This window comes from Alligator mississippiensis, chromosome 2, assembly GCF_030867095.1.
Source record: "Alligator mississippiensis isolate rAllMis1 chromosome 2, rAllMis1, whole genome shotgun sequence".
Taxonomy (NCBI): domain Eukaryota; kingdom Metazoa; phylum Chordata; order Crocodylia; family Alligatoridae; genus Alligator; species Alligator mississippiensis.
The window spans coordinates 282256562-282275648 of record NC_081825.1 but is presented as its reverse complement, the minus strand read 5'-3'; positions in this window follow the sequence as shown (position 1 = coordinate 282275648).

Here is a 19087-nt window from a genome sequence, read left to right as displayed (position 1 = left end):
GGAAAACAGACCTTATGATGAGAGGCTGAGAGCCATGGGGCTCTTCAGCCTGGAAAGGCACAGGCTCAGGGGTGATCTGGTGGCCACCTATAAGTTTATCAGGGGTGCTCATCAGGATCTGGGGAAATGTCTGTTCACCAGAGCACCCCAAGAGATGACAAGATCGAACGGTCACAAACTCTGCCGCGACCAATTCAGGCTGGACATAAGAAAGAACTTCTTCCCTGTCCAAGCCCACAAGGTTTGAAATAGACTGCTGCCAGAGGAGAAAGGGTAGACACTATTCCCTGACAACATGAATAAAATCAAGTATCATTTTGATAAAATGGCTCTAAAGAAGATTTGGGTGAATAGTTCATAATGCATCACTGGCCATGTCTACACAAGACACTGACTGCACAGTTGTTATTGCACAGTTATTTAGCACTTGTATAAACTGCAGTTACTGCACAGTTGTACTGAGGAATGGCTTTTTTGTGATGCTGACTGCGTAGTAGCTCGTGACTACTGTGCAATAGTGTTGGACCATGCTTCCTGCCATGCAATGGCTTGGTGCTCCTGCTACTTCAAGAGAAGGCAGACTTCAGAAGGAGCAGTCTGTAGATGCTGCAGGAGGCCATCAGGAGTCACGTGACCCAACAGGGGGGCTGGGCTTCCAGGATATAAGCCCAGAGCCTGAGCTGGGGCAGGAATCTGACCCTGGCAGCCAAGATGTGGAGAACTCCTGAACAGCAGGGCTGCAGCCAGGCTCCTGGCAAAACCAAAGCTAGGGTAGGCAGATGGTTGTAAGGAGTAAAGAGGGTCAGGGACTCACAGCCTGCAAGGGGCAAGAGGAAGAGTCAGCAACTTGTAGCCCACGAGGGGCAAGTAGGGCCAGGGAGTTTGGAGGTCTCAACTGTCCTAGGATAAGGGCTAAGACCCAGGAGGGGCCAAAGGTCAAGGAGAGACCGCAGCTGGAGACTGCCAGAGCCAGGGAGCCTGGAGATCTCAACTGGCTGAGGAGTGGAGCCAGGGCCCAGGAAGGGCCAAAGGTCCAGGAGAAGCCACTGCTGGGAGTGGAGTCAGGGCCAGCCGCCCAGTGCCTCAGGAGAGGTGAGAGCAGGGTCAGGGACCCAGGGCCACACCTGGGAGTAGCTGAGATGGGCAAAGTGTCTGGGCATGGGCAGAGAGACAGCGCAATAGAGAACAGCGCCATCTGTAAGGCATGGGTGTGGTGTAAGGGTTGGTTGGAGCCACATAATTAACTCTTAAGGCAGACAGTGGAGACACCTGAGATCAAGACCCCCAAGTCTCTTTCGGTTATGGTGCTAGTGAGCATAGCACTGCCAAGCCTATAAGTATGATGCTGGTTAGCTTTCCACACGGATTATATTTACTTTACTTCTCTTTCTGTTTCAGAATAATTCAGGAACCAGCCATGATTATTTCTGATTTATTCATTGGAGATAATTCATAGCTTGTTTGCCAGCAGTTCTTTGAGTGTATTTGACATTTAGTAATTGGAGGTGTTGTGATTGGACAGAGACCACATGGTATATTTCTGTTTCCTCTCCATCTCCATCCAGATTAGATTAGATTAACTCTCAGAAGAACATTTTACAAGTGTAATTATCTCTATATAATTGCCTTTCCACAAATATTCTGCAAACCTAAACTCAAAAGAGTACCTTTAAAGCTCTGATCAAATTAATTAGTTATATCGTGAAGTCTCACTACATTTAAGCGAACACATTATAAAAGGGTTATATTTCCCGTTATAGTATCTGATCTGGAAGCCTCGTACTGTACATACATATGTGCATCATACTGTGGATACATATATTTAGTCAACCTTGGTCTCTGTCAGTTCCAGGTTAACTAATGCACACCAAGAACAGTAAACACAGAGGTATTAAACTGCCACCTAGTGGAATTTTGCTGGATTTACTAGATTCAGAAAAGCATAACAACAATTTGAAAAGGGACATGAGCATCACGATATGGGAACTGTTTTGGATAAGGGAGTTACATACGGAGAAATGGCGCTTATCAAATACAGGATCAGTCAAAACCACTGTATTATTTTGTTTGACAGGGACTCAGCCATGCAATGCTTGTTGTTACCAAGAATTCTGTGAATATAAATTCTTCACCCTGTGTGGCAGATATGTGAGAGTTAACAGTTGGGGAAAATGAGGCAGGGAATAACTACCTTCCTTAAGGCAGAGTCCATATTAGGTACAGGATTAGCAGTTCCAGGCTCCCCATCTCAGGATGTAGCTAGTGATATGTGATCTAAATGTGAAGAGGAGGGAGAGGGTACAATCAAAACAACAGTTTGCAGTCTCTGCCATGCATAATTCACTAGCTTGAAAGATGCAGAAGTGTTTGTGCTTGGGATACTTCTACATTTGCCTAAAAGAAAGGACCATTTCCCCACCTTTTTTTAGGACATCCATCTCCAACATGAATAATGAATATTGCTGCATTCCGTTAGACATTAACAACATGGTCTGCACGATTGTTAACCATGGAGCTGTACCCTGCCCTGAAACATTTGCAGCCCAAAGCCTGTAGAGAGTCCTGTATGAAAAGTCCCTGGGCTTTGGGCTTATCCAAGTACTTGAAGGGAGTGACATATCCACTGGAAATAGACATTTCACTATTAATATCAATAGCACATCACACTGGCACTAAAATAGACTATAAAATAGTGTGTATGTCTAATCTATGTTGCCTTCAGAAATAGTTGAGATACCTCCTTCCTCTGACAGCCTTTTTATGAGCAGTAGTTTTACGTTGTATTAGAACAGTGGAGGTCAATCTTTTTTTGGCAGATATTAGCCAAATTAGCCTCACCCCCTCTGCAAATACTACTCTCCCCTGACCAATCTTCTGCTCTGCTTTCTGTTTCCTGCCCAATTTACTGCTCTGCTTTCTGCCTCTTCTGCCCTTGTGCTGCCTGTCTCCACCCTGATCTGCTGCGTGCCACACACAGACACTGCTGTGCCATTTATGGCATACATACCACAAGGGGAAGAAAGAGATTCGGGGCTCCTGAGGCAAATCTCGTAGACCATAAAAGCTAAAGAGGCGGTAGTCATGGGGGACCTAAACTACCCGGACATCTGCTGGGAGTCACAGACAGCAAAGTCCCACCACTCACGCAGGTTTCTAACCTGTGTACAGGACCTCCACCTGACTCAGGAGGTACATGGTCCCACTAGGGGGAATGCCATACTGGATCTGGTATTGGCAACAGGGGATGACATGATAGGGGACCTCCAGATCAGTAGCCATCTGGGGGACAGTGATCACCTAATAATAGAATTCACCATAAGACGGCGAGTGGGTAAGGTAACTAGTAGGGTGAAAGTGCTAGACTTTAGGAAAGCTGATCTCAATGCACTCAGGCGATTAGTCAAGGACGCACTGCAGAGTAGGAGATTTGAAGAGATGGAAGCCCAAGAAGGGTGGCTGTGCCTTAAGGAAACGATCTTTCGGGCACAAAGCGAGACGATCCCCGAGCAAGGCAAAAGAGGGAAAGGGACCAGGAGGCTTCCATGGCTGACCAGAGAAATCCAGGGCAGCCTAAGGGCCAAAAGGGGAGCACATAAAAAGTGGAAACAGGGAGAGATCACCAAAGATGAATATACCTCCTCTGCTCGTGCTTGTAGGGAGGCAGTTAGACAGGCCAAAGCTACCATGGAGCTGAGGATGGCAACCCAAGTAAAAGACAACAAGAAATTGTTTTTTAGATATATAGGGAGTAAAAGGAAGGCCCAGGGAGGAATAGGACCCCTGCTAAGTGGGCAGAAACAGTTGGTGACAGACAGGGGGGACAAGGCTGAACTCCTCAACGAGTTCTTTGCTTCAGCATTCCTAAGTGAGAGGCACGACAAGTCTCTCACTGGGGTTGTAGAGAGGCAGCAGCAAGGCGCCAGACTTCCATGCGTAGACCCTGAGATGGTGCAGAGTCACTTGGAGGAACTGGATGCGTTTAAGTCGGCAGGCCCGGATGAGCTCCATCCGAGGGTGCTGAAGGCACTGGCCGACATCATTGCAGAGCCACTGGTGGGAATATTTGAAAGCTCGTGGCACACGGGCCAAGTCCCGGAGGACTGGAAAAGGGCCAACGTGGTCCCCATTTTCAAAAAGGGGAGGAAGGAGGACCCAGGCAACTATAAACCTGTCAGTCTCACCTCCATCCTTGGCAAAGTCTTTGAAAAAATTATCAAGGCTCACATTTGTGAGAGCCCAGCAGGACAAATTATGCTGAGGGGAAACCAGCACGGGTTTGTGGCAGGCAGATCATGCCTGACCAATCTAGTTTCTTTTTATGACCAGGTTACGAAACGCCTAGACACAGGAGGAGGGGTGGATGTCGTATACTTAGACTTCAGCAAGGCCTTCGATACGGTATCCCACCGCATACTGGTGAACAAGTTAAGAGGCTGTGACTTGGATGACTACACAGTCCGGTGGGTGGCGAATTGGCTGGAGGGTCGCACCCAGAGAGTCGTGGTGGATGGGTCGGTCTTGACCTGGAAGGGTATGGGCAGTGGGGTCCCGCAGAGCTCGGTCCTTGGACCGATACTCTTTAATGTCTTCATCAGTGGCTTGGACGAGGGAGTCAAATGTACTCTGTCCAAGTTTGCAGATGACACAAAGCTATGGGGAGAGGTGGACACACCGGAGGGCAGGGAACAGCTGCAAGCAGACCTGGACAGGTTGGACAAGTGGGCAGAAAACAACAGGGTGCAGTTCAACAAGGAGAAATGCAAAGTGCTGCACCTAGGGAGGAAAAGTGTCCAGCACACCTACAGCCTAGGGAATGACCTGCTGAGTAGCACGGAAGTGGAAAGGGATCTTGGAGTCCTAGTGGACTCCAAGATGAACATGAGTCGGCAGCGTGACGAAGCCATCAAAAAAGCCAGTGGCACTTTATCGTGCATCAGTAGATGCATGACGAATAGGTCCAAGGAGGTGATACTTCCCCTCTATCGGGCGCTGGTCAGACCGCAGTTGGAGTACTGCATGCAATTCTGGGTGCGGCAATTCAAGAAGGATGCGGATAACCTGGAGAGGGTCCAGAGAAGGGCCACTCGTATGGTCAAGGGCCTGTAGACCAAGCCCTATGAGGAGAGACTAGAGAAACTGGACCTTTTCAGCCTCCGCAAGAGAAGGTTGAGAGGCGACCTTGTGGCTGCCTCTAAGTTCATCACGGGGGCACAGAAGGGAATTGGTGAGGATTTATTCACCAAGGCGCCCCCGGGGGTTACAAGAAATAATGGCCACAAGCTAGCAGAGAGCAGATTTAGACTGGACATTAGGAAGAACTTCTTCACAGTTCGAGTGGCCAAGGTCTGGAACGGGCTCCCAAGGGAGGTGGTGCTCTCCCATACCCTGGGGGTCTTCACGAGGAGGTTAGATGAGCATCTAGCTGGGGTCATCTAGACCCAGCCCTCTTTCCTGCTTATGCAGGGGGTCGGACTCGATGATCTATTGAGGTCCCTTCCGACCCTAACATCTATGAATCTATGAACATTTTAAAGCATTATTTCCATATTTTTACATATACCATGCCCCCAAATATAACATACACCCTATTTCTACAAGGCGCCAAGAAAAAACTCTTCAACAGCTTCATTAATGATCTGGATTCAGGCATCAGATGCAGATTGGTAAAGTTTGCGGATGACACTAAACTATGGGGGAACACGGCCACACTAGAAGACAGGCTGGGGTTACAGGCCGACCTGGACATGCTCACAAGGTGGGCGGACCAAAACCTGATAGCATTTAACGTAGAGAAGTGCAGTGTGCTCCACCTTGGGAGGAACAACCAGCATCATATTTATAGGGTCAGCATTGCTATGCTCACTAGCACCATAACCAAAAGAGACTTGGGTGTCTTGACTGACCACAAGATGAACATGAGCCACCAATGTGATGCTGTGGCCGGCAAAGCTAACCAAACTCTGGCATGCATCCATCAATGCATCTCTAGCAAAACCAGGGATGTCATCCTCTTGCCATGAATGGCGCATGCCCCTGGTGGCTGCGGGGGCACGGCTGCACTGGCAGCGGCAGGAACACGGCAGCGGGAGCGCAGCAGCAGTAAGCTGGGAGCTCTTGAGGATGCTGCTGGCTCTGTCAGGGGGTGGGAGGGGTGGCGTGGCGAGTGCCAACCAGGGCTCAGCAACCACCCACAGGCGCCGCTGGCAGCATCAGCACCTTTTTGCAGGGGTTGCACTGCCACGCTCAGGGGATGCACGTGCACCTGCGTGCACCCCCTACGGATCACCCCTGCCTCTTGCTTTACTTGGCCTTGGTAAGGTCACAACTGGAGTACTGCATCCAGTTTTGGGCCCCACAGTTCAGGAGGGACATGGATACGCTCAAGAGAGTCCAAGAGGAGAGCCACCCATATGATTAAAGGCCAACAGAGTAAACCTTATGAGAGGCTAACAGACATGGGACTCCAGCCTGGAGAAGAGAAGGCTCAGAGGGAACTTGATGGCAGCCTACAAGTACATAAGGGGAGTGCATCAGGATCTGGGAGAACAGTTGTTCACCTGAGCTCCCCAAGGAATAACAAGGTCCAAAGGCCCCAAACTCTTAGAAGGCCATGAACATAAGGAAAAACTTTACAGTCCATGTGTCCAGCATCTGGAACAGACTCCCCCCTGGAGGTGGTGCAAGCACCTACTCTGGACTCATTCAAAAGGTGTTTGGATATTTATCTTGCTGGGATCATTTGATCCCCACATATTTCCTGCCTATGGTGGGCGGTCTGGATTCGATGATCTCACGAGGTCCCTTCCAGCCCCTAATGTCTATGAAATGTATGAAAAAAAATCTTACCATGGAGTATGAGTAAGAAGCTGAGGTCTGAATTCTCTGGTGCTGGGAGCCAGGAGCCATGTGCCAGGGCTGGAGACTGCACCAGGCTGCAACCACATGGCTTAGTAGGGCCCAATCCATCACATTGGCACTGGGGCTATATGGTGGGCTGGGGCCTGAACTGGCATGCTGGCTCCAGAGCTACACAGCCTGCCAGGCCTAATCCAGCCTGCTGACTCCAGCTGCATGCTGGGCCCAACCCTGTGCACTGGTTCTGGAGCTATGTCCTGGGTCCAGAGCTGTGTGCCAAGACAAGCCCAGTGCTCTGGCTGTAGACCAACTGCATGAGCCTTCCAGATCCAGCATGAGGTTGGGGAGGGGGGCATCCTATGCATCCAGAAATTTGTGCAGAGGAGGGTGAAGGGCGGGAGCAAGGGAAGAATTTATTGTTGTGGCTCCCAGAGCTGACACTCCTCCCCACTAAAGATATTTCTGGACACATGGGGAGCCCTTTTCTTTGCATATAATTGTTGCCTTAAGAACTAGGTGCGAGCTGGTTCTCCTCCCAAATGGAGAGCAAACAGCAGAGTCGATATTGCAGTAAGGTATGCTTTAGTTTTCTCCAAACAAGAACCCCATTATCTTCTCCAAACAAGAACCCAGTTTATTCTTTAATAAATCAGTTTTATTGAGTATTATAAAAGTATTCACTCCAAGCGTGCATATAGATATAATCTTAGCAAACAAGTAATTGCATATTACCAGTCCTAATAATACATATCTCAAGAGCTGGCCAGGTGTCTCAGAGCAGGCTGATTCCTTGAAGGGAGATCAGAAGTCTTCAGTTCTCAGGCATCGTTAGGGTGAGGGGAAGGTGAAAGGGAACGGGGAAGGGATGAGTTTTCCTTTGTTCACGTGGTAATATTTATAGTCCTTTAGTCAGGTAGCTACCAATTAAGCCAGTTTTCTGTTTTTCATCAACAACCTGAGTTATGCCTCTACTTTATCATCATTTTTTCCTTCTCTTGGCACCAAGAGGCTTCTGCTCCAGATATGGGTAGAAGCCACCATAACAAACCCTTTTATCTATAACAAGTGTTTTTATCAGACTTTTTGCAAAAAAAAATTACACCTGACCTTTCTCTGTAGAAAAACAGGTTCCATAATCACATAGCCTGTGCATGTATGCTAACTCTGTGAATATACTCTAGCCCACTTATGTCAGGGCAATTAGGCCTCATAGGCCTAAGGGACAAATTCAGTCCTGTCAAGCATCAAGAGGCTGAACTATCTCCACATAATGTGCACCCCAATTTTCTCCAGCTGGTTTTGGGGAGAAAGGTGCAGGTTATATGACATAAAATATTCCAAGAATACTGTTCTGTGAATCCTTCCTTTATTGTATCCCTATCTATCAACTCAACAGCAACAATAGGACTGAATGAAGGCTTCCTTCTCGTTTGATTTCTACAGTTAAGTATTCAACAAGAGTTCAAACATAACTCCTTGGCTAGAATCTACAATAATATCCAAGGATCGTAGATGACTACCCTGGCCCATGACAGGGCCCATAATAACAACAAGAACAACAACAACAATAATGGCACCTGTTGGGGTGCCATTACCTGATTCGGTGGTAAAAGCAAATGACATTTTCCCCCACAACTATAAGCAGCACATACACCATATCTCACTAGACCCCAATGGTGGAATTTAAATGTTTACTTCCTTATTATTATTCTTGTTTAAATCACTTACAATATATGCAGAAAAATATTCATTATTTGTTCTTATGTGAATACATCTTTTATGCCCAATGCTCAAAGATATGTAAGGATTTAAATAGTTTTTAAAGCATATTTATTTCTAGAATACCGGCTGTAGTATTATAATTTGTACTACTTAATAATGTTATTCACGCTATAACGATAAAGGACTGCATTAAAAAATATATATTTACAGAAGCCCAGATACTGATGGAATAAAAATCACCAATAGACATAACTTGTATTTTCAGATAACTAAGCTATTTTGCCCAGGGAAGATATAAAGGAAGAAAGTAATGGAGCAATGTTTATGTTCTCAGTCACATCAATATAAATCTGGATTAAAACCATCAAAATTCAAAGAAGGGACTTGGCCCATTATTTCAATCTTATTGTCAGAGGGGAAGAGATGCAAAAATAAGAGATAAGAGAGTGAAAAAGGCTGACCTTTCATTTAATGTTAGGAAAAATGCCTTTTCAGGGATGCAGAGTCCATCAGAAGCAATGAAAATATCCTATGCAATTGTCTTGTCAGTTGACGACACAGAATTAAGTTGCTTAAGACACTGGGTATTTTACTAAACTTGGCTAACATGCACTATGCATAAGGACAATTCAGCATTCTTTAAAGATAAAGACTTAGAGTGCTTGTACATGTGACACCATTACCGTGTACACATGATGAAAATGTTAGTGGCTTAATGGTGTCACACCGTACACATTCAAGAGTTTTTGGGGTTTTAAATGAGTTTGCAATGTTGCAAATTACAACAACGTAGCTGTCAGCTTCCCCACCTCCCCCCCAACAGCCATGGGAGAAGTGGGCAGGCTTGGCAGGAAAAAAGGATCTGGCTTCCTGCCACTCCTGCCTCTAGCAGTTGCCTGCTGAAGGCAGAAGTGGTAAGGGGCCCAATCCTTTTTTATAGCAGAGCTGCCTGCCTCTTCCTTGGCTGGAGGGTGAGCTGCTGGTGGGCTGAGTGGCCTCTGAGTTGTGGGGTGGCCCCAGTCCTTCCCTCCATGGTGGTAGTACCCCCTGGGGCCACCCAGGTGGGCTGCTAGCAGGCTGGGTGTTGCCCCAGCTTGGGGTCAGGGAAGAGTTGGATCAGGCCAGGTGCTGTTTCTGAGCTGGGGCAGCACCCGGCTGCTTGGCAGCCTGCCCAGGTGGCCCCAGAGGGTGCTGCCACCATGGACAGAAAAAACAAAGCCCCCCACAGCTCAGGAACCACTCACCCCACTGGCAGCTCACCCCCCTGGTCACAGGAGAGGCAGGCAGGATCTGTCAGGAAAAATAAAAGGATTGGGGCCTCTTGCCATAACAGTGACAGAAAAATAAAACCCCTAAATTGGAATGGTGGGTTTCAATTGAAAACCCATGATGTCAATTTAGGAGGCAAAGAATGCAACCCTAAGGATTAAATTCCCATCATGTGTACAAGTGCCCTTAATGGCAGCCCACATAGAATGACACGTCCTCTCCATGGCAGCCCACAGAGTGACATGACCTTACATGACCTCCCCACATTATTTGCACAATCAGTAATAAAACCATCTCTTGTCCTAAGGTATTGCATGAGCATGGCTATGTGAAGAGAGTCTGGTCATGAGTGCTGTTGGCTACCTGCAACTTTGACCTGCAGCCATGTTCATATCCAGCACAAGGGAAAATCCTAAAAGAGAAAGCAGTCAATTATATATAGAGGTGAAACAGACCCATTTCAAAGCAAAGTAAATCCTGTGAGTCAACAGCACATTGTGATCTACAATCTGAGATCAGATAGGTTTTAATCTAAGAACACTATTAATGATATATTCTCTGTTCCTCACCTTGAGACAGTCAATCAGTCAGCACAACATGCACTGCCTCCATGCCATATCCAGAGTTAAAACCCATAAAGAACCATAAGACCTGATAAAGTAGATTGCCTATCCTCCATCTCTGTCAATGACCTTTTCCAGACCAGGTTGTTTAGAGACAGGACAAGTAATTGTGGAGATCATTAATATTGAGCAACAGCTTCTTGGAAAAAGACCAGGTCACAGTATGTTTAATAGCTGCTGGCAGATAGTGCTCCCTGAGGGAGGTATTAATGATTACATGCTAGATTGATGTCAGTGTAACTACAACTGGCTGAAGGCTGGAGTCACACACACACACATATCCCTATTTCCCCATGTTATTGTTACGGACCAACTGCAATTTCCATCTTAATCCCTTTTCCAGTGGTATTAAAGGGAAATCTGCAATGAAATTCGTTCAAGGCAGAAATATAGGATACATTATCTGAGTCCAAAGGTAAATTATACACATGAAAAACTCCAGAAATAAAATATGAAATGCACAGAAATATTCAAAATAGGGCAAACTTGTTTTGGAAACATTTAAGTTGATATATTATTAGAAAATATTGATTTTTAAAAGATATTTTTGAAAAGTAGGTAGTTCCTACAGGGTCAGTAGAGTGTTATGCACTTTATAGGTAAATCTAAATATATGGGGTAAAGATCTTGATTCCATTGAAGCAAATGGTGAAGGTACTTCTAAATTCACATGTAAAAACGTTCCTTGGTTTTGACAAAGGGCCAAGAATCAGATCTCCTGAGGCATATCTATACCACACTGGATTTGAACACCTTATCTCTGGGCATGGTAGGTTTGTGGTACAGCCATGCCGCTTGAGTTCCAGCCCTGGCGGACTACTTCTGCTGCCATGGGTTAGTCATTGAACTTCTCTTCCAACAAAGTTTCCTTATCTTACAATGAGGAGACTACTTACTTTTCCACAAAGTGCAGCTATGAGAACTAGTGAAAGCATCTGTGTAGTGCTTTGAAAATGCATCATTCTGCTTGCATTAATTATCACTTATGGTGCCTTTCATCTCTGTGTAAAACCTCTTTCTCTTTCTCTTTAAAATATAACTTTAGTAAGCATTCCTCCTTGATCCTGTCCTCTTTGTAGGGGTGATTTCATCTTGAAAACATTAAAAACAATCACCATTAAACACCGACCTATGCATTTTCAGAAAACTGATCATAAATTGCCATATGCATGTTAATATGCACAGTATATGGACTAATGGCCCTATGCTCCCTCATCAAACAGCTGACAACCCATAAACTTTGTCCTTATTCCATTAAATACTCAGTTATACCATGTATCTAAAAGGATTAGTGGAATGTAAAACTCTCATATGATTACTCCATAAATAACCTGCGTAAACCTTGCAGGCCACACTTAACTCTGATGTAAGCAGACAACTTCAAAGAGTTTTACCGTTTTGCAGTGCTACATTTTGCCTTGTATTTCTGCATTTTAAATTATATGTGTGTTATGTGTACATATGAAATACAAGGGTCTTTACTACTGTAGAAAAAATTCTCAAAGCTCCCACTGAATTCTTCAGAAGTCTGGAATATACCTTATGGTAAGCTCAAGTAAGCTGTTAACATAATGGACCAAATTTTGTAATGATTTCTAACCTGGTTCAGAAAGGCACAAGCTTTCATAGACAACAACTTCATTTGTCACCTGGCGAAGTGAGCTGTTGCCTATAAAAGCCTACAAAAGCTTATGCCTCTAAGGTGCCACCCTGCCTTATCTACAAAATAAAGTCTTACTCTCGTATACTGGGGTGGTGGGGTGAGGGGCATGGTTAGGGCGGTGGGTGTGAGGTGTGGGGGTGGAGCTTGTGAAGGCGTAGGTGTGTGTAGAGCTTGTGAGAGGGGTTGTGAAGTGGTGTGGGGGGTGTGGGTGTGGGGGTTGTGGGCAGGTGTGAGAATGTGGGATTTGTGGAAGGGTGAGAGTATGGGTGTGTGTGGGCTTTGTGGGTGGCTGTGGGCCCTCCTGCCACACGCTCTGCCCCCACCCATGCATAGCCCCCACTGCTGGCAGCAGCAGCAGGTGGTGGGCCCTCAGGGTGCTCATGGCCATGGCAGACAGAGCCCCTCAGTAGTGTGCAGCCCCAGCTGAGTCCCAGGGGCTGCACATGGCAGTATGGAGCCAGCCCAGCCTGGCCTGCTGGTGCATGTCTTCACATCAGACCAGGCTGGCTCCATGCCAGCACATGCAGATTACAGCACTGCAGGTAGGAGCTACGTGCCATTGGGCAGGGCCAGCTCCATGCCTCCATGTGGGGCTTCCTGCACTCCAGTGGGGTCTGGGAGCTGCACATGAAGACATGGAGCCCACCTGGCCCAATGACGCATGCAGTTCCTGCAGCTCCCAGTCCCTGCACCGTCGAGTCGGGCAGGCTCCGTGCCTCCATGTGCGGCTGCCTGACCCTGCTGGGGTGCAAGAAGCCCCACATGAAGGCACAGAGCTGGCCTGGCCCAGCCCAATGGCATGTGACTCCTGCCTCCAGTGCTGCAAGCCCCATGTGCTGGCACAGAGCCAGCCTGGTTTGGCCTGAAGGCTTGTGCCAGCAGGCCAGGCCAGCTCCATGCCACCACATGCAGCCCCCAGGACTCTGCTTGAGCTGCGTGCCGCTGGGGAGCTCTGCCTGCTGCAACCATGAGTGCCCTGAGAGCCTACTGCTTGCTGCTCCTGCTGGTGGCAGGGCTGTGCACCATGGTGGGGGCCCCACACCCAACCACAAACCCCACACCCAACTCCCCCTATGCAGGCAGAAGTCCCGCTCTCCACTCATCAGCTGTCCAGTCATGTGCCACTGCTCTCGGTGGCTCCACATGGGACTCCCAGATGGAGTACTGGAAGCCCCATGGAGTTGAAGGCACAGTGCACCACCTCTGAAAACCCATGCCTCCCACCAGCTTCCAGAGGCGCAGCCATGGGCCCGTAATGTTTTTTGAAGAGGACCTGTGGGCTGGCTAGAATGGCCTGGCAGGCCAGATCTGGCTTGCGGGCCATTTTGCCTGCCCCTGGGTTACTTACTCTCATCTTCACCGGATCAATCCAAGCATTTGGAATGGAAGGATGTTTTCTGCTCCATGAGTGGAAAAACTTTTTTAGTTGCCTATGCTGTGAATATGTTTGAGTTCAAGGACATGTTGGGGCCTTCCGGGTTATAAAAAATTTCTCAAGTGAATAGTTCTGGGCCCACCTTTCCTAAGGGAGCATCCCAGGACTAGAGAAAACAAAACTGTATTTCAGAGCTTTCTACTAAATGATCCCTTCAACCTAAAACACAAAGCCAGGCACACTCAAAATTAAAAGTTACTTTAATATTGGGTGTAACTCTCAATCAAAAGCCAGGGATTGGGAAGCTCAGGCTGAGATTCCTGATCCATTTTCTTGTGTCTTTGTTTTTATCCTTTCTAAAAACAGAGGTGCTAAAAACAGTGTGTCACTGGCAGCTTTAATACTGAATTTAATAATCTTGAGTCACAGACTCAGGGGATTATTTTAACCCATTTATGTAATACTGCATACAAATATGCAGCTCTTGTTTGTACTAAGAAATCCAATACACAGAAAATAGGCAGTTTTTGTTGGCTACTCTTAATGTTAGATCTTCATTGCATAGTTAATCTGGGAGACCAGTTTTGTCATCCCTCCAGCAAAGCCCCACATATTATTCTCTATTTGTGCACTTGCCTGTGCGTGTTAGGTGGCACATCTACAGGTTTTTAATGTTAAAGCAGCACCCACAGATCCTCAACTCTAGTAGAGGAATTGGTTAGTCCTTTGTGGGGAACTACTAGAAGAACACTGGAGCACTATAAGGACTCAAGTGACTTTGCCTGTGTTCACACACCAAAGTGGGCAGGTTCCAGACACAGTTAAAGCAAAGCCAGTGACTCTCAACTAGGGTGCCAGGGCATGCTAGGGTGCCATGAGGTCTTTTAAAGAGTGCTAAAGGAAGTGAGAGGAGATTAGCAGGTAAAAGCAATCTCAGGCTTCAGGTGAGTTGGGGTCCGGCCCAGGACCCCAAAGGTCCAAAGGGAAGATGAAATCAGGTCCTGGGCTGGGCTGGGCATGTGCAACGTAGCAGGCCATAGCTGCTGGCACCACTGCAGCCGAGTTGAGCTGCAGCAGGTCTAGGGGCCACCCCTGGAGCTCCATTCACACCGCATGCACCCGGCAGGCAGCGTCTCTGAACTCCGGTGCTGCTTCCAGTGTGGACCTGCATACAGGGGTGGTCGTGGCTCCTGCCCCGGGCCTTGGGGGCAGTGCATCCCACTCCAGCGGCTGCTCCCACCGTGCTGGCCAGAGACGGAGCCTGCAGCTGAGGGGCAGGACGCAGGTCAGGGGGGGCCTGGACTGTGGGGGCAGGGGCGGGCCCAGGGCCCCAATTAATCTTAATCCACCGTTGCCCTCTGCAAGAAAGTAAACACAGTAATAAACAAGTCCGTTTTTTAAATAAACTGCTATTCAATTCACAACAGTTATGGAAGAATGCCTTCAGGCCAGCAAGGGGTGCCTGAGTCTAAAAAGGTAGAGAACTGCTTTAACCTTATCTCCAGCAAAGGACAGTAGCCTGAGTTTAGAACATGTTTTCACCAGGGTAAAGGGATTTTTCTGTGAAAGTGGGGGTATGGTTTGTTTGGGTTAAAATCCAGATGCAGTAAAAACATACCATTGGTTCTGAACCAGATGGGGCAACTGACAACTGATGCCCAGGAAAAAGCCAACCTATTAAATAGGTACTTTGCGTCAGTCTTTCATCAGCCCCATGGGACGCCTGTGCCTGCTACAGGGCCGGGAAGTCCGGGTGAGGGTGATCCCCTGCCCTCCATTAATGCTGACTTTGTGAAGGAACATCTTGAGAAGCTGGATACCTTCAAGTCAGCCGGCCCTGACAATCTTCACCCCAGGGTACTCAAGGAGCTGGCGAGCATCATAGCCCAGCCTCTAGCACGGATCTTTGAAAACTCTTGGCGCTCTGGTGTAGTGCCCGAAGACTGGAAGAAGGCCAATGTGGTGCCTATCTTCAAGAAAGGGAGGAAAGTGGATCCGGCTAACTATAGGCCCATCAGCCTGACTTCTATCCCGGGGAAGATCTTAGAAAAGTTTATTAAGGAGGCCATCCTTAATGGACTGGCCGACGCCAACATCTTAAGGGATAGCCAGCACGGGTTTGTTGCGGGTAGGTCTTGTTTGACCAATCTCATTTCCTTCTACGACCAGGTGACCTATCACCTGGACAAGGGAGATGAGATTGATGTCATATATCTTGACTTCAAAAAAGCCTTCGATCTGGTGTCCCATGATCGTCTCTTGGAGAAACTGGCCAATTGTCGCCTTGGGTCCCCCACGATCCACTGGCTGGAAAATTGGCTCCGAGGTCGGACCCAGAGGGTAGTAATTGATGGAAGTCACTCTTTGTGGTGTCCTGTGACCAGTGGGGTCCCCCAAGGCTCTGTCCTTGGACCCATACTGTTCAACATCTTCATTAATGATGTGGACACTGGAGTCAGAAGTGGACTGGCCAAGTTCGCCGATGACACCAAACTTTGGGGCAAAGCATCCACACCAGAAGACAGGCGGATGATCCAGGCTGACCTGGACAGGCTCAGCAAGTGGGCGGATGAGAATCTGATGGTGTTCAATGCCGATAAATGCTAGGTTCTCCACCTTGGGAAAAAAAACCCGCAGCATCCTTATAGGCTCGGCAGTGCTATGCTGGCTAGCACTATGGAAGAAAGAGACTTGGGGGTCATCATTGACCACAAGATGAACATGAGCCTGCAGTGCGATGCTGCGGCTAGTAAAGCGACCAAAACGCTGGCTTGCATCCATAGATGCTTCTCAAGCAAATCCCGGGACGTCATTCTCCCCCTGTACTCGGCCTTAGTGAGGCCACAGCTGGAGTACTGCGTCCAGTTTTGGGCTCCACAATTCAAAAAGGATGTGGAGAAGCTTGAGAGAGTCCAGAGAAGAGCCGCACGCATGATCAGAGGTCAGGGAAGCAGACCCTACGATGAGAGGCTGACAGCCCTGGGGCTCTTTAGCCTGGAAAAGCGCAGGCTCAGGGGTGATCTGATGGCCACCTACAAGTTTATCAGGGGTGACCACCAGTATCTAGGGGAACGTTTGTTCACCAGAGCGCCCCAAGGGATGACGAGGACGAATGGTCACAAACTACTACAAGATCGTTTCAGGCTGGACATAAGGAAGAATTTCTTTACTGTCCGAGCCCCCAAGGTCTGGAACAGCCTGCCACCGGAGGTGGTTCAAGCGCCTTCATTGAACACCTTCAAGATGAAACTGGATGCTTATCTTGCTGGGATCCTATGACCCCAGCTGACGTCCTGCCCTTTGGGCGGGGGGCTGGACTCGATGATCTTCCGAGGTCCCTTCCAGCCCTAATGTCTATGAAATCTATGAAATCTGTACTGCTCATTTCTTAAAAAAATTAAACCTGAAATTTCATGTGTGTAACAATCTGCACTACTCTCTTTCTTTTTTTTCTTTTTTTTGATCTACTGACAGTTCCAGGAATTCTTAGTATCGGCAAAAATTATATAAGAGCTTAGTTTTCAGATACATCTTGACACTATTACGTAGGGAATAAGAATGATGTCCTATACTTTACATACATGTACATAGAGAAATTACTTAATTTAGTATTGATATGCAGCCAGTTCTGGGGTAGAAGAAAGTACAGAGCATGTTACAATGTTACAATGGTATAAGGGAAGCAAAGAAAACCAATATTACAGACAATCTGAACCATACAGAGGAGATAGGAGAGAAAGAAAGTCATTTTTCATGTTATAATTTGGCTAGGGCTCAGATGTTGTCACCCTAATACATGAATAGTACATCTTCAGTTAACATTATTGAAGGTGATTTAAAGTCCTTGTTCTTAATTAACATCTTCCAGATGAGACGTCTGCACAGTGGTATATTCTGATACGGAAACAGAATGTAAAATTGTGTCTAAAGCTAAATGTATATCTGAACACATTATACAAGTGAAGTATTAAAGGAATGAAAAATGCTACCAAGAATCTTATTAAATAGTTAATGATGCATCAGGTACTTAAGTGAACATTCACTTCAACACTTTGAGCATCCTTGACTCAATACTGTAGAAACAGAAATAGAAAGTAATAGATACCAGGATTTATTACAGACCATAAGGCCCTAAGGTACCATTATGATCAGAAGTATTTATCTTGTCTGTAGTAACTACTATGCAGACTATGCACACACGGTTGTTCTCTCTATGTTACTTTTTCCCCCGATGTAGATTCTCCAGTAGATCAACTGTAGACACCCCCTCATAACCCCCATAGCAAATATTGAGATAGCAGACCTCTGTATTTGATATTGGTGGGGAGGAGGGTAATCAGCTGCACCACTGCACTATCCTCACAGGCTACAAAATCAATAAAGAGGCACGTGGGCAGACCGAGGATTTTGAAAAGTGGGGTTGTAGATGGTGTAATGCATCTTCCCATAAAACACAAATTACATATTTCTCCAGGTAAAAAGAAACTAGAAACTTTACTCATGTGCTAGGGGTCTAAGACTATATTATTCAGTTTAAGATCAAAGCAAAAAGTAATGTAACTTTATTGGAAAGAGTTAAAAACAGTATGCAGGACAGTGAAACAGGAGCTACATTACCAGGAACAGCTAACAGGCAGCAGAATCGCAGAACAAAGGATAGCTTGATTAGTAAAACATCAAGACCTTTAAAAAGGAGAGGGTCGTTAACACTTGTGGAATGAAGAGTCTAGAAGGAATCAGTTAGATTTTAATGAGACATTAATTCAGTTGACTCCCCAATTACTGCCGGAATAGAAATGCTACTGCCACTGCCAGGCAGTTGGCTTTAAACTTCAGGAGGAGCAAGAATCAAAGAGAGGGTACAACTGCACCAGTGCACCCTGCCTGGATCCGCCTCTGGAAGGCAGTAGCTATGGCCCTATTTATAAAGTATTTAATCTGCAGTGGAAAACTCAAGTATCTCTCTCAACATGGGGAATCATGCTAAAGGTTCTTTGCTTCATTTTTAGTTGAGCTCTCAGATCATCCATGACTATTTTGGATAGATTGATTTATACAAGCTATATCATGCCAACTGTTGATAAGCATAATTTACCAAAGTTCTGAATATCACACAGCTGAAGCTGGTTAAAATACAATTTAAAAAAAAAAGAAAAGAAAGAAAGGAGGAGAGGGCATTTTTGAAGGAAAAAAGTTTACAAACTTTTTCTTTCCACACAAGTCCTATTGTCTGGGTGCCAATGAATTCATAGATGAATATACAAAAGACTGACTTAAGTATTACCACATTTTAATGATCTAAAATGAGTATCAGAAGCTTTCAACAGATTCATTAGCTTGTGGTGAAAAATGCCATTGCAAATCTAATCCCTGATGACATTTTTAGACTTCTGTTGCAATACGAATAATATTCTACAAAAAGGCACTTTCCTTGTTTATCCCTCCACTTTTTAATTTGATTCATACGGAATAAAAAAATGTATTCATTGTTCTTCCTTTCACCATCTTTGCTTATAAAGAAGACACCATTCTTTAGCATCAAGGAGTATCAAAAGGGTTTTCAAGAAAATTCAGGCATGA